This window comes from Simochromis diagramma, unplaced genomic scaffold (assembly GCF_900408965.1).
Source record: "Simochromis diagramma unplaced genomic scaffold, fSimDia1.1 OVJJ01000371.1, whole genome shotgun sequence".
In the NCBI taxonomy this organism is placed as follows: Eukaryota; Metazoa; Chordata; class Actinopteri; order Cichliformes; family Cichlidae; genus Simochromis; species Simochromis diagramma.
This window is the reverse complement of record NW_024386920.1, coordinates 5,164,869-5,181,835: the sequence shown is the minus strand read 5'-3', so window position 1 is coordinate 5,181,835 and position 16,967 is coordinate 5,164,869. Positions and strand designations below refer to the sequence as shown.

Sequence of the window (16,967 nt, the reverse complement as noted above, 5' to 3'; positions counted from 1 at the left end):
AAATTTGATAAAGGTCAGATAAAACTCCAGGTACTGCATCAGTTTCCGCTTTGCGTTTACCTTTTGTTTCTTTGCCATGTCCTTACATGTGACTCCTTCAGTTAAAAGTTGTGTAATGTGTCATCAGCATCACTCACTGCACTTCCAGAAAAAAGGTTACAATAAAAGTCAATTTCTATGATCTACATGAATCTACCTACTAGAGCAAATTATTGTTTTGCTTTTTGGAAAACCAAAAAGGCAAATATATGTTCCCAAGTAGTAAAAAGTTGCATCCAAATGTTAAAGTGCAATTAGCAGACAGTGTTCAGAAAGAAATTATGATATAAATTTTGATGCAAAAGTTACCACTTTTTGAAAGTCCTTTGAAAATGCAAGTCGCTTTTCAAATATCCTGTATCTTATTTTGCCCCTTATTTTTTGCGTTAGGGCAACTGTTATGATTTGACAAATACATAAATAAAATACAATTGAACAGAAAATTAAATTAAAAGTTCATTTTTGTATCATTGTATAGCGTTCAAAACTGGTGTCCATAAGATACAAAGCATAGGGGTACTTATTTGGGAACTTGAGAATTACATTGCCCCAGTTATAAGCCATTGTACCTCTAAAGACACTATAAGGTAATTTATTTTGTGTTCTTCTTTCTGTAGCAAAGACTTGAGGGCTCAAACAATTCTTCCATTATTACATCTTTGGATTATGCTTCTTAGTTTATTCATTTTGGTATAATTAATGAATAAGCGTGCTTCATTTAATTTGTGTGCCATTTAGTTTTTGTCTGTGATCATATTATTCAGCTGAATTTGAATTAACATAGCAACAAGTTTTTTTTGTGCTGTAAAAACAATAACCACCATTAAAGTTATTAGAATTCTAAATGACCAAAATAAAAATTGCTCAGAAAAGCAGAGCCTCAGTTCTAGTCTGTGTTTATCTTAGAGCACAGGCATGAGCAGAATTTTAGGTATGCTAAAAATATCATACAAATTAGATCCTGCTCACCCAGTTGCAAATCCTTTGTTTTTGAGTGTATGAGTTTTCATATCCATCTAATTTTTATGTATTAATGCAAGACTATTAGACAGTGGCTCTAGTGGCAATACATACCAAGGAAGACTTGGGTATTTGAATCTTTCGGGGTTTCTTGATCTTAACAATGTTAAGAAGGAGTGTTAGTGTGTGATTTGTCTTATAAGGTGGCTCTTTTAAGTAAATCTTTTTCATTGGACTTAAATCCAAATCTATGTGAAGGTTTCAAAAATACCTGGATTGATGTAACATTGCTATCATAGACATAGCTGCACCAATAAACTATGGCTGCAAACCTGATATTTAAAAACTAATATGTATAACTTTTTACTAGAGGTGGGGAGATTGATCTAAATATTGATAATACTTGTAACATCGGACCCAAGAAACATAAGCTGGGCGAATATGGCGACAGCAGCACTTTTATTCAATACTGTGGTTTTGCATCGGGACACAGACACTCCCGCTCTCTCCCACTGCTGTCACATCCGCCCTCCTCTCCGACTGTCACTGCCAACATATAAAGAGTTGACAGTGACAGATCCCCAGCAAACCTGTTCACCCTGCCCCTGCGCTGCCCCGGGAGCTCACTGCGTCACCCCTCCTCTGCAGCTGGCCAGAGACCACACCCACGCCACAATACTTTACTGGTCTCAGATATTGGCTAAATACTAGTGCATCGATACTTTGTTTCTATCCTCTAAGTTTAATATGTAGCACACTGAATTATATTAAATCGCCTCTGTCAGTGCGCCCCAGGGCAGCTGTGGCTACAATGTAGCTTGCCATCGCCAGTGTGTGAATGTGTGTGTGAATGGGTGAATGACTGAATGTAGTGTGAAGCGCTTTGGGGTCCTTAGGGACTAGAAAAGCGCTATACAAATGCAGGCCATTTACCATTTACCATAAATAATTGTTTTGAGAAATGAAAACATATACTTCCAAATATGCAGTAATAATTTATTTTTGTTTTTAAGAAAAGTAAGAGCCACATATGAGGATATTCGTTTAACATTTTGATAGAACAGTAGCAGTATAATGTCCTCGTAAGTGGCTATCAGGCCCTTGTAGAGCAAAATTGAGTATTTTGGTCTAAATAACCCAAAATGTGATGTCCACATATGTAGACGCCAGGTCCTAGGAGGTTAATGTGCTTCCTGGACTAAGAGAAGCCCAATACAAAACACATAGAATGCTTATCACAGGCAGCCAACCTAATTTTTACAGTGAGCTGTTGGCTGGCAGTGTTTTAGAGTTTTGGTCACATTTCTACTTGGATATCAGTCTATCGTGAAAAGATTTACATTTTCTGTAATATCACATGTCACACACACAAAAAAAACCTGTCTTCTTTCAGCTACTCGCTTTAGTAGTTGCCACAGTGTATCATCTGCCTCCATCTAACCCTGTCCCTAGCATCCTGTGTCACACCAATCCTCTGCATGTCCTCTGTCACTACATCCATGAACATTCTCTGTGGTCTTTAACATTGTCTGTAACTTTCTCCAGTATATCCACCCCACATCTCTAAACATCTCCAAGCTGGCATCACTTCCTCCTTGCTAATATGCTGCACCTTCTGATTCACTAACTGTCCTCCTCTCTCTCATTTTATTCAATCACGAATTCCCTAGAGTACCGCTTTCACTTTCTCTACACAATGTCTTCACTTATTAAAGTATTTCCATCTCTAACCATAATAGCTCCAATGTGCTGAACATCCTTTCCAGCTATATTTAAAGTCCCTGCTTATACCTGCATACTCCTGCCTGTCTTTCAGTGTCAATGCCCCCCCCCCCCCCCCTTTTTTTTCTTCCTCTGTCTTTAATTGACAGTAACACAATTTCCACAAGCAACCCTTTGGCAAACAGCACAACAGCCCCGACTGATCTAGTATGGAAATCTCATTGAGAATTTGCATATTTGATTTTGCAAAGGTTTTATGCAGGGGCTCTTGGTGATGTCACCCTCGACATTTATCAGCACAAGGATGACACTGGCTTGTGGCCTCAACGTGCCTGGCAGCAGACGCACTCCAATCCCAACTTGTCAATCTACAGGGCCCACATCCCCTATACAGGAAGCCTGTTTCAGCTCTCTGTTAAAAGTCAAATTCTCTGATCCTATGAGTCTTACCCAGCAGGTAATGTAGAGTTCAGATGGAGCTGATGTGGGTGAAGGGACTCGCCAAATCATAACTACCTCGAAATCATCCAGGTGTCTTCCCTACTAACACTGATAAGCTAAGCAAACCTGAGTAGCCTTGCAGGTCAAATCTAATCAGTCCCACCTGTTTATGGATTTATTTTAGAGGCCTGGACAGTAAGTGTTAGGTTTTGTATTGTTGATTGTCATTTATGCTTAGAAATATTTACTTCTGTATGCTTAGAGTTTTATAATTAGTTTTAGATTGGTAGAGGTTTGATCCTTAATAGTCTGCAAACTTTGTGTGCATTAGAGAGCACTCTGGGAGCATGGGAGAGGTCGTACCTTCTCTTATTGTTTTATGGTAGGATAAACGTGGCTATATCTGTTTTAGGCTAAGTGCCTTTTGTTTAAATGAACTGCTGGACTTCCAAACCAGCAGGGTTAGGGAAGTCATTTATGGGGTCACACACACACACACACACACACACACACACACACACACACACACACACACACACACACACACACACACACACAAGGTACTCTTTGTTTGTATGTAGGCGTCATATGTTAATGAACCTATGCATATTCATGTAACCTCAATAAAAGAGCAGTGTTACGGGGGAGCGGACGAGAGCAACTGGGGTCAAGCGAAGGAACGGCGTTTGTCCGGTTCTCTCCCGTGCACGAGAAACATGAAGAACTTTGCCTACTTCGTGTCTTGCTTGCTGTGTAATTATATTGTCTTCAACGTGGTCAAAGGAGCTTGCAAAGAAAAGCGTCTGGACTTCTTTAAGTTGCTTGAAGACGTTTCACCTCTCATCCGAGAAGCTTCTTCAGTTCTAAGGTCAAATGGTGGAGAGTCCCAGATATAAACCTAGTGGGAGTAACCCCCCACAGAGGGACAAAAGGACCCCCTGATGATCCTCTAGTCGCCTGAGCCAAAGTGGGAAACTGGGTGTGGGTCCCAATCAGCCAGGGTTTCGGGTGTGTTCATTGTGAAACCTGGCCCCACCTTATCATGCGAATTCCTGAGGTCAGATGGCCCAGGATGTGGGTGGGCGTTTGACCTTAGAACTGAAGAAGCTTCTCGGATGAGAGGTGAAACGTCTTCAAGCAACTTAAAGAAGTCCAGACGCTTTTCTTTGCAAGCTCCTTTGACTACGATGACCTGGATGACTGAGAACCTTCACAGACATATTGTCTTCAACGTTCCAGCGAATAGGTTCAGGCTACAAACCTATCAGTAAGCCTCAAGATCTTATAATATAAAGTAACCTGTAACCTGCTATTTGCACTTTAAAAGAAATAATACTGAGATTTTTACCTTTACTATTTCACAAAAGGTTAAAAATTGAATGTCCACAATTTAGATTTTAATTGCAGGACATTTTATTATAGCGATTTAGCAGGAGCAGAGCAAAAGCAAAATCAAAAGTCATAATTACAAAATCAATAATCAAATCACCCGAACTATACTATAAACTTCTCTGAGCTAATGCTGATTTTGTTTGCCTAAAGATGCACTTATCACAACCAAGAGAAAAACAGCATCCCCTCAGCATTTAGTAGAAGTATGATGTAAACTGAAATCCTTCAGAATTAACCATCTAACATGGCAAAAACGAACAGAGAGGATGTATTTGTATCTGTTGTATCTATCTGTTGTATTTTCCAACTTCTTCACTTAATTTGTATCCATGTCTGCCCTTTCTCTCCCCCTATCTTACTGGATGTCACATCTTCTGAAATGACACCTCACTCCTGAGGACATCCAGCTGTGTTATTACATCTGATCACCCAATTACATGATTTAACACAAAGTTTAAACTTTAAAACTGCTTCATTACATGTTCTTCGTCATTTCTGACAGAAATGATAAAAGTATATTTAGATTTTTTTTTCTTTGATTAAGAATTAAATGCTTTATTATTAGGAAATAGGGAAAAGTTCTGTTTTAGCACTTTGATCATTTTTAATCACAAAGACCTTTTACCCTCTCTCAGCTATGAGGACAAGAAGCAGGGGGGACTTCAGTCACTCTCAACCTCACCTGGCAAACTAAATAATCTATTACATGGATTATATCTATATTCAAAATATACAAGATAATAGTTGGCATATACTCAGTTAATAGGATTAGCCACAGGGGGTGTACAACCTTAGTGTTTTCCCATCTATTGCTGTGCATTCATTGATTTTTCCAGCATGTACCATGAGCTCATTTATACCATATATTAACCTCTAGTGCACAGCATCTGTAATTGGTCATTGTGTGTTTCCTAGTCAATGGGTAATAAACTATTCTGTTTATTTAGAAAACAAAAAGATGTACATTTTATTTGAAATACGTAGTCCCAGATTTACACTAGCACCTGAATGCAGCTTAAATTTGGGTATCTCTACAATTTGTGAAGTTGAAAGTAGAGACTACATGAGTTCATGTAGTCTATACTTTGCATGGAGTGGAGCACATAAGTTGTTGGGACCTGGAAATTTAAACATTAATGAGTAAAACTGAAAGGCATTGATGAGCAGTACGAATTTACTTCATCTTATAGTAACTGACCTTTATTCACAGACTGCTGAAGAGAACTAGCCTTTAAAAAAAAAAAAAAATTCCTATTATTCCTCAAACTCTCTCTCTCCCCTTCTGCTCAAATAAACTATGTACACTGTTTACACAAGCTCAACATTTAATGAGTCTTTTTTATATTAAAGGCCCTGTCTCACTGCAAACTCACTCTCATTCAGTTCAGTTCAATTTCATTTATACACCACCAAATAACAACAACTGTCAATCAATCATATGACCCTCTATGAGAAAGCACTTTAGCGACAGTGGGAAGGAAAACCTCCCTTTTAACAGGAAGAAACCTTAGGCAGAACCAGGTTGAGGGAGGGCGACCATTGTCCGGCAGATGTTACAGTCAAATGGCCGGTGTGTTGTGGAGTCGACCTAAAAGCAGACACACAAGGGGCAGAACTGAAGTTTAATAAAAAGTGAGCCGTTTATTCAGGCTGGTGGAAAAAAACCCAAAAATGAACCAAGGCGAACACTAAACAATACCCTAAACTGAGTGAACTAAAACTAGACATGAGAAACCATAAACATGAAAAAGAACATGTAAATGTACTGAAGAAAAAAAAAAAGATTCTTGAGAGGCATGGATTTCAGTGACATGAGATGAGGAAAAACAATGAACAAAGGGAGACAGAGGATGTAAATATACAGAAGGGTAACAAGGGAAGTGGAATCACATGGGGAACACCACTGACACAAATGAGTGTGACGCCAAGTTATGGGGAAGCAAATCTAAACACACTGAACACTACGAGACTGTCAAAATAAAACAGGAAAGACATAAACTAAGACACAACGACTTGACAAGGTGACAGGGAGGTAGAAACGGGAGATGAGACATGGACCCAAACTAAGGGACAAATACGCAGGACATGATGGACACACAAAAGTGCACACGATGGACAGAGGAGACATAGCATGAAACACAGGGAAGGAAACATGTAACAGGAAGGGAAGATGAGACACCTCAACAACACAACATGGAAATGGAACTATAACTAAGCACAGCAGCTCATAGTATTGATTAATCCAATACTCAAGAATTAGCAACCAAAATATTACAACGCAAAGAAATCACAAAAACACCATGAACTCATAAGCTAGGTCAACTGACTCAGAACCATGACAGGTTGGGTGAGAGAAGGAAGACAAGACAAAAGAACATGCTGTGAAAGAGAGCCAGAGATTAATAACAAATATGCATTACAGTGGTATCTCGCTACAACACCGTTCACCTTTCGCGGCTTCACTGTTTTGCGGATTTGTGCAATTTTGCTTTCAGCTTGTCAAATTTACGTAAATCTTCGATCGCTAGCAGTTTGACTTAGAAGTTGTGTACTGTATGTTTGTAAGTTTTCTCCCCAACAAACACAACAATGTGGATGAAACGTTTTGCACCCTCAAAGTGCCTTTGAGGCAGCTGTGGTTGCCTTTAACGTAATATAATATATATATATATATATATATATATATATATATAAACAACACCCAGCACGCCCCTGCGGGCGGTTTATCCTTCAAGCTCGGGTCCTCTACCAGAGGCCTGGGAGCTTGAGGGTCCTGCGCAGTATCTTAGCTGTTCCCAGGACTGCGCTCTTCTGGACAGAGATCTCCGATGTTATTCCCGGGATCTGCTGGAGCCACTCGCCTAGCTTGGGAGTCACTGCACCTAGTGCTCCGATTACCACGGGGACCACCGTTACCTTCACCCTCCACATCCTCTCGAGCTCTTCTCTGAGCCCTTGGTATTTCTCCAGCTTCTCGTGTTCCTTCTTCCTGATATTGCTGTCATTCGGAACCGCTACATCGATCACTACGGCCGTCTTCTTCTGTTTGTCTACCACCACTATGTCCGGTTGGTTAGCCACCACCATTTTGTCCGTCTGTATCTGGAAGTCCCACAGGATCTTAGCTCGGTCATTCTCCACCACCCTTGGGGGCATCTCCCATTTTGACCTCGGGACTTCCAGGTTATACTCGGCACAGATGTTCCTGTACACTATGCCGGCCACTTGGTTATGGCGTTCCATGTATGCCTTGCCTGCTAGCATCTTGCACCCTGCTGTTATGTGCTGGATTGTCTCTGGGGCATCTTTACACAGCCTGCACCTGGGGTCTTGCCTGGTGTGATAGACCCCAGCCTCTATGGCTCTTGTACTCAGAGCTTGTTCTTGTGCTGCCATGATTAGTGCCTCTGTGCTGTCTTTCAGTCCAGCTTTGTCCAGCCACTGGTAGGATTTCTGGATATCAGCCACCTCCTCTATCTGCCGGTGGTACATACCGTGCAGGGGCCTGTCCTTCCATGATGGTTCCTCGTCTACCTCCTCTTTCTTGGGTTTCTGCTGCCTGAGGTATTCACTGAGCACTCGGTCAGTTGGGGCCATCTTATTCTTGGATGTTCGTTGTCTCATCCTGGACTGTGGTGCTGACACTCACCAGTCCCCGGCCCCCTTCCTTCCGCTTAGCGTACAGCCTCAGGGTGCTGGACTTGGGGTGAAACCCTCCATGCATGGTAAGGAGCTTTCTTGTCTTTATGTCAGTGGCTTCTATCTCCTCCTTTGGCCAGCCTATTACCCCAGCAGGGTACCTGATCACGGGCAGGGCGTACGTGTTGATGGCCCGGATCTTGTTCTTGCCATTCAGCTGACTCCTCAGGACTTGCCTGACCCTCTGCAGGTACTTGGTGGTTGCAGCCTTTCTAGCGGCCTCTTCATGGTTCCCATTCGCCTGCGGGATCCCCAGGTACTTGTAACTGTCCTCTATGTCTGCAATGTTGCCTTCTGGTAGTTCAATCCCCTCAGTTCTGACTACCTTCCCTCTCTTTGTTACCATCCGACTACACTTCTCCAGTCCGAACGACATTCCAATGTCATTGCTGTATAGCCTGGTAGTGTGGATCAGTGAATCGATGTCTCGTTCACTCTTGGCATACAGCTTGATGTCATCCATGTACAGGAGGTGGCTGACAACTGCTCCGTTCCGTAGTCGGTATCCGTAGCCAGTCTTGTTAATGATCTCACTGAGGGGGTTCAGGCCTATGCAGAACAGCAGTGGGGACAGAGCATCTCCTTGGTAGATCCCGCACTTGATGGTGACTTGTGCTATGGGCTTGGAGTTGGCCTCTAGTGTTGTACGCCACATCCCCATTGAGTTCCTGATGAAGGCTCTTAGGGTCCCATTGATCTTGTACAATTCTAGGCATTCCAGTATCCAGCTGTGGGGCATTGAGTCATAGGCCTTCTTGTAATCAATCCAGGCAGTGCACAGGTTGGTCAGTCTGGTCTTGCAGTCTCGGCTGACTGTTCTGTCTACCAGTAGCTGGTGTTTTGCGCCTCTGGTATTCTTGCCAATTCCTTTCTGTGTCCCACTCATGTATTGACCCATGTGCCTGTTCATCTTAGCCGATATGATGCCTGACAGGAGCTTCCATGTAGTACTGAGGCAGGTTATTGGTCGGTAGTTGGAGGGGACCGGTCCCTTCTTGGGGTCCTTGGGGATCAGGACCGTCCGACCTTCGGTTAGCCATTCCGGGTGTCTCTCGTTAACTAGCAGCTGGTTCATTTGTGCTGCCAGACGCTCGTGGAGTGCAGTCAGCTTCTTTAGCCAGTAGGCGTGAACCATGTCGGGCCCTGGTGCTGTCCAACTCTTCATACTGGAGACCCTTTCTTGGATATCTGCCACTGTGATGGTTACTGGACCCTGTTCAGGGAGGTCGCTGTGGTCTGCCCTCAGATCCACTAGCCACTGAGCATTGCCGTTATGGGTTGCGTCCTTCTCCCATATGCTCTTCCAGTATTGCTCCGTCTCCAGCCTTGGTGGTGCTGTTCTCTTATTATTATTGTTCCCTTGCCACTGAGAGTACACCTTTGCTGGTTCTGTGGAGAACAGCTGGTTTATTCTCCTGCCTTCTATCTCTCTGGTGTACCTCCTCAAGCGGCTGGCCAAGGCTGTGAGTCTTTGCTTGGCAGTTTCCAAGGCCTCAGGTATGGACAGCTTGCTGTATTTCTTATGCACCTTCTTTGTCGCACCTTTCTGCAACTCCGTTAGTTGGCTAACCTCCCTCCGTGCTACTTTGATCTTGCCCTCTAGCCTCCTTCTCCATGGAGGGTACTATATATATATATATATATATATATATATATATATATATATATATTTTTTTTTTTTTTTTTTTTTGCCTGTCCCGTTTGGCTCTTTTGCCATCAGAATTATTGTCTAAAGGCAAAGAAAGATGCCCAACGGATTTACTTTACCAAATTGACCATCCCAGCCTTGCCATAATGGTCCATTTGATTCACCTTTTATTGTTTATTTTATTTTCACTTGCTGAATACGGGACAGACTTGACTGGAGGAAAGAAGGGGAGAAAGAAAGAGGGAAAGAGAAACAGCTGAGAAGAGGGACGGGGGAGAAGGGCAAAAAACAAAAACCAACAGAATGGGCAGCAAAAAAAAAGAAAAAAAAAAGAAGCATATATCGATCACCTGCATCACCTGTTGAGAAAGAAAAAAGAAAACAAGCAGAAGAGAAGAAGAGTAATAGAATAAACAACATCACAATGATATATGGGAATATGACAGTAAATACTAAATATTAAACATTATTGTGCAGCACATAAGATCAACAGAACACAGTGTGCTTTGAGGTAGGAGCCAAAAAGGGTGTAGTTTGTGGGTGTGATCACCCGTGTGTACACCTGTGAGCATGGACGCGCTTGTTTTTAAAAGGTTCCTTCATGTAATGATCTGCTAGAGGGTGTGGGGGGGGCCACTGCCCCGTCCTCCAGGGCATGAAGCAGGTATGGAGGAGATCAAAACTCCAGAAATCCAGAGGCCCCCAGAACACAAGAGACCAAGGAAGACCAACAGAGGGGCAGCCGCGCCACTGTCCCAGAAAGAGCTGAGGAGAGCCCCAGATGAGGGCTCACTCAGCAGCCGCGGAGCAGAAGCCAGGGGGAGTTGCAGTGACGCGCCCGTGAGCTCCGCCGGCAGCCAGCTGTGCCTGAGTGACCGAGCCCCAGGCCGAGAGGCCGGGGGCACCCCACCCCAAACGAGCCCCAGGCTCCAGGCCCCGATAAGCGGCCGCCAAGGAGTGAGCCGGTGTGTACCTGGACGCCCATCCCCAGACACAAAGAACCACCAACGCACCGATGTCTGAGGGAGTCCGCAACTGGCAGGGGAAGTGGTGGGGGGAGATAGGCCTCCAAACCTTGGAGGGCCTGAGATGTCCCCAGAGAGGTGGCGTCTGATACCCAACCTGACATATAGACACAGACATATAGGCACACACAGATACAAACATCCATTCCCACCCTCATGCTCTCATATGCACTTACTCCACACTCAACCAACGTGGAGACAGACATAAAGAGACGCTGTACACACGATCACACTCCCCAAGCGTACTCTACGAACCGGGTCTAGGTACCCTTGCCCCTGGAGGGGGCAAGGGTAATATAATATAATATAATATAATGTAATGGACTTATTTTTCTACGAAGGTTTAAACAAGAGAGTAAAGTGTGAAAATGTTCATGCCTATCTCAAAAAAGTGTATAAAGTGTGTAGTGAGGGGTTTTACAGCCTTAAAACATCTATAATAATTGTAAAAAATAAAGTTGGCTACGTCGCGGATTTCACCTATTGCGGGTTATTTTTTAGCACGTAACCCCCGTGATAAACGAGAGACCACTGTAAGTAAAATTCTACTTTTAAATACTCTAGGAACAACAAGTAACCCTTGTGTGCGAGGGTTAAAGTACTCTAATGGGGGGGATACGATACTGTAAGGTCATTAGGATAAGATGGGGCCTGATTATTTAAGACCTTGTATGTGAGAAGCAGGATTTTTTTTAATTCAATTCTGTATTTAATAGGGAGCCATCGAAGCCAGTATAGGAGAAATATGCTCTCTCTTTCTAGTCCCTGTCAGTGTTCTTGCTGAAGCATTTTGGATTAACTCTTAGGACATCCTGGTAATAGTGAATTACAGTAGTTCAGCCTAAAAGTAATAAATGCATGAACTAGTTTTTCAGCGTCACTCTGAGACAGGATATTTTTAATTTTAGAGATATTATTCTGATGGAAGATGGCAGTCTGACATATTTGTTTAATATGTTCATTGAAGGACATGTCCTTGTCAAAAATGACTCCAAGGTTCCTCACAGTGTTACTGGAGGCCAAGGTAATGCCATCCAGAATAAGAATCTAAGATTTTCAGGGCCAAGTACAATAACTTCAGTTTTATCTGAATTTAAAAGCAAAAGATTAGAAGCCATCCAGGTCTTTATGTCTACAAGACATTCCTGCAGTTTAACTAATATGTGTGTGTTATCTGGCTTCATGGTTAGATAAAGTTGGGTGTCATCTGCATAGCAGTGAAAATGTATGTTATGCCTTCTGACGATACTGCCTAAGGGAAGCATGTATAACGTAAACAGAATTGATCCTAGCACTTAATCCTGTGGAACTCCATAATTAACCTCAGTGTGTGAAGAGGACTCTCCATTTACATGAAAAAAATGGAGTCTATTAGATAGATATGATACAAACCACTGCAGCACAGTACCTGTAACACCTACAGTGTGCTCTAATCGCTTTAATAGGATGTTATGGTCAACAGTATCGAACCCTGCACTGAAGTCTCGCAGGACAAGCACAGAGAGGAGTCCACTGTCAGAGGTCATAAGAAGATCATTTGTAACCTTCACTAAAGCTGTGTCTGTGCTGTGATGAGCTCTGAAACCTGACTGAAACTCTTCAAATAAGCCATTCCTCTGCAGATGATCTGTTAGCTGTTTGACAACTACTCTTTCAAGAATTTGTGAAAGGAAGGTTATAGATGATCTAAGACCGCTGGGTCAAGAGATGGCTTTAAGTACTGCCAGCTAGAAGGCCTGTGGTACATAGCCAATTATTAGAGATAAGTTCATATCATATTTAAGATCAAATAAGATCATATTTAAGATTAAATTAATGGCAGGACTTCTATGAGCAGTCTTGTAGAATTGGAGTCTGGTGGTTTGGAGGAAGTAATTACTGAAGTTAACTAGATTCTAAATAATAATAATACTGAAAGTAGCTCTAGATAACATTACAATTTTTTCTTGAGCAATTTTTTCTCTAATGGTTACAATTTTAATTGTGAAGAAGTTCATGAAGTCATTACTAGTTAACGTTAAAAGGATGGTTGGCTCAACAGCATTCTGACTTTTTGTCAGCCTGGCTACAGTGCTGAAGAGAAACCTAGGGTTGTTTTTATTTTCTTCAGTCAGTGATGAATAGTAAGATGTTCTAGCTTTACAGAGGGCTTTCTTATAAAGCAATTATAAACTATTTTTCCAGGCTAAATGATGATCTTCTAAATTTCTGATACGCCATTTCCTCTCCAGCTTATGAGTTATCTGCTTTAAGGTGCATGTTTGAGACTTATACCATGGAGTAAAGTCCTTCTGATTTAAGGCTTCCTTTTTCACAGGAGCTAATACATATACACACACACACACACATATATACACATATGCACGTGTATATATATATATATACTAGGGGTGCAACGATACACAAAATTCACGGTTCGGTTCGATACATACATATATACATATATTTACATATGTATGTATATACATATATGTACATATGTATGTATATACATATATATACATATATATATACACATACATATATACACATATATATATACACATACATATATATATATACACACGTATATACACATACACGTATATATATATATATATATATATATATATATATATATATACATATATATATATATATATATATACGTGTATGTGTATATACGTGTGTATATATATGTATATGTGTATATATGTATATGTATATAAACAAAAAAAAACAAACACCCAGCACGCCCCTGCGGGCGGTTTATCCTTCCAGCTCGGGTCCTCTACCAGAGGCCTGGGAGCTTGAGGGTCCTGCGCAGTATCTTAGCTGTTCCCAGGACTGCGCTCTTCTGGACAGAGATCTCTGATGTTATTCCCGGGATCTGCTGGAGCCACTCGCCTAGCTTGGGAGTCACCGCACCTAGTGCTCCGATTACCACGGGGACCACTGTTACCTTCACCCTCCACATCCATATAATAACCAATCTAAATCTTATGTAAAGAAAATACAAGATTACAGACATTTATACCACAGAGTTTACATAAAGAGCAGCTGCAGTCTAGCAGTGTGAATCTGTGAGTATGTTTTTTTCTATAGAACAGAATATGTGAGTGAAAGAGGGGAGGAAAAATAAAGAAATATAAACACAAAGAGGAAAACTGAAGAAAGTGAAACAAGAAACAAAGGAAAAGGAAATGGAATCCAAAAAACAGGCATTCTTTTTCACCTCCACATCCTGTCTGTAGAAATCCAAGCCAATATACAAGGGCCGTCCTTTTATTGTATTTGTCGACCTTCTACCTGTGTTGGATAGTCCTTTTTGCTTGATGGACACTTCTGTTGTCTCAAACAAAAGTCTTGTCCTGTGCAGCAGCTGCTGTCCTTATGTCTCCTTGTGTTGCTGCTTCCTCTCTAACTAAATGTGAATCTGACAGAGTTCACATTCACAGCCTGTGTGGTGTTACTGCTCACTGTCAGAAAGCGTGCACGAGATACACTCTCTAATCTGTACGTACACACACACACACAACACACACACACACACACACACACGGAAGCAAAATAATTCAGTTTGAGCAGAGTGCATGGAATCATGCTGCGCTGATGTTAGATTACTGTTTACATTTTTGGTAACCTTCTGTGAGTTACTAATGTTATAAATGTTGTAAAAATGACACACACACACACACACACAGTCAAGCTGACTGAACATACCCAGATGTTCTGAGACGCATACTGGTGTACACTGTGACAGCTGTGGGCATTAAGTGGCCGTATGATGGATGGGGTTCAGACAGCATGGCCATCATAACCTCTCCATTATTTACCCTCCACTGACTGAAAGCAGGGGAGGAGAAAAGGAAACAAAATAAGGCAGAAGAAAAAGAAAGGAAATGTGAAAAAGGAAAGAAGGGAAGGAAACATATATGAAAAAGTGGGAGAAACAGAAAATAAGGAAAAATGTAAAAGTGGAGTGTAGCAAAGAAAACAGTGGAAGTAGAAGGAGGAAAATAAATAGGTGAGAAGCAGTAAGAAGAAAAAAAACATAGCAAGAAGGATGAAGGAAAGGGATATGAGTGGGGGAAATCAAATAGCAAATGTACAAAATAGAAAGTAAAAGAACATAAAAAAGTAACACAGAAAATGAAAGTCAACACATCAGAAAAGGTGAAAAAGAAATGAAACAGATAATGAAAAGTTGAAAAACGTGCTAAAACAAATCAGAATATGATGCAGGAAAGGAAATATGACGATGAAAGGGTAAGAAGAAAAGAAACTTGAGGTAATGGAAATGTGCAGGAAACATTATTGATGAAGATGAGGTGGGGAAAGGAAACTAATGAGGACACTGCAAAGATGTTAGACATTTAAGAAAAAGAGTCAAAGATAAAAAGAGGGGAACTTACAGAAAAAGGAGAAGGAAAGGTAGAAAAGATATGGTAAAAGATATTATTAATAAAATGGTGCCAAGGAAGAGTAAAACTATGGAAAGGCAACAGGAAAAAGCGGTAAGGAAAGGAAATAAAGGAAAATTAACTAAGGGAATCTTAGCAAAAGTAATTATCAGATAAAATAAAACAGATCAGAGGACATCAGATAGAAAGGAAATCTGGGAAAAATGAGATAACCAAAACACATATGAATGGAATGATAAACATAAACAAAGATGTTAGAATTCAAAAGTGGGAAAGGTAAGTGGGTGGTAAAATGAGAGCAAAAAATGAGACCGAAGATAAAGAGAAGGTTGGAGGGGAGAGAAGATGAAAGAAAACAGATGAGAAGACACAAGAAACAGTAGAGTAGCTGAAGAGTGGGGGTATGCAGGGAAAGAGTCAAGTCTGAGTTAGACCAAGTGAGGAGATGAAAGCAAAGGCTAGTAAGAGAAATAAAGTTGATGGTTGAGGGATGATAGCACAGGCAGAAGAAATATAAATAAATAGAAAAATCCTCCTCCCTCCCCCATCCTTTTCACAAACAGCCTCCAAGGCCATTTCTATACAGGTCTTTAGTGAGGGGCCTGCTATTAGAATCATTATATTTTTTTTATTTGTTATATTGGTTTAAATGATATCTGATTATATTCTGATAAGTAGTAAGCAATCAAGAAAGATTAAAAATCAGCAAAGTCACATAAATCTTTCTGCGTTTAACAATTGCAACATATTAAATACAATTTCTTTCACTCACAGTCGTTTATAACGATGGACTGGAGACATATGTCTTATCTTTTCACATTCTTCCAAACAGTTTCAACCTTGGTCGATTGTGGGTGTGTCTGTGAGACTAAATTATGTCTACACACATCAATCAAGCCTTTATTTGTCACATGCAATGTTATACATACATGTTACCTGGATAAACTCTGTTATAGCATTCTGCATCACTAATAGAGAAAGCTGAATGTTAAGTGCTTTTACCCTCTCAGGTATAATGAGAGGTAAGCTCGGGGGGCGGGGAACTTCATTCAATTCAATCCCTCCTTCTGTTATGACCAGACGGTCAAAAGCAGGGAAGTGGACTCAAATGCAGACACCACACGGAGGCTCGGAAGGTACAGTGGAAAAAAAAACGATTTATTTGGGCACTACAAGTAGCACATGGTGAAGGTGGAAAATGAAAATAAAACACTACACATGAACAGAGGGCAAGAGGGAAACACTTGGCCTCTGAATTAAATCTACTAACGCAAGAACTTAGAATTTAAGCACTAAGAACTTGTAACTGAATTCACACTGTGACAGGTAAGAACTATGAGACCAAACTACTACTAGTAATGCAGAAAACAAAGCTATAAAGCACTCTGCTTGACTAGGGCAATCTCCACAAAAACCGAGGTCCGGGTGATGCTAAAGCAGTTCGCTTTCACTCACAGTGAGGTGCTGGGCAGGGAGGCAGGCAGGTGTGTTACGCTGAGAACAGGGGTCCGTTCTTTGTACCTCGCTTACTACATCCAAGATCAAATCATCGCGCCAACTTTGAGCTCGCTATCCCGGTTCTCCGAACACACCTGTTGTTGACGATTAGTATAGCTGGATGAAGTAATGTGAGATCAC

At 41.3% G+C, this 16,967-nt stretch overlaps 1 protein-coding gene across 1 annotated transcript in view; it reads left to right on the top strand.

Annotated features, from left to right (window-relative positions):
- Positions 1–16,967, top strand: part of ca10a (carbonic anhydrase Xa) — a 339,642-nt gene that overhangs the window by 51,722 nt on the left and 270,953 nt on the right. The gene's annotated exons all lie outside the window — the stretch shown is intronic.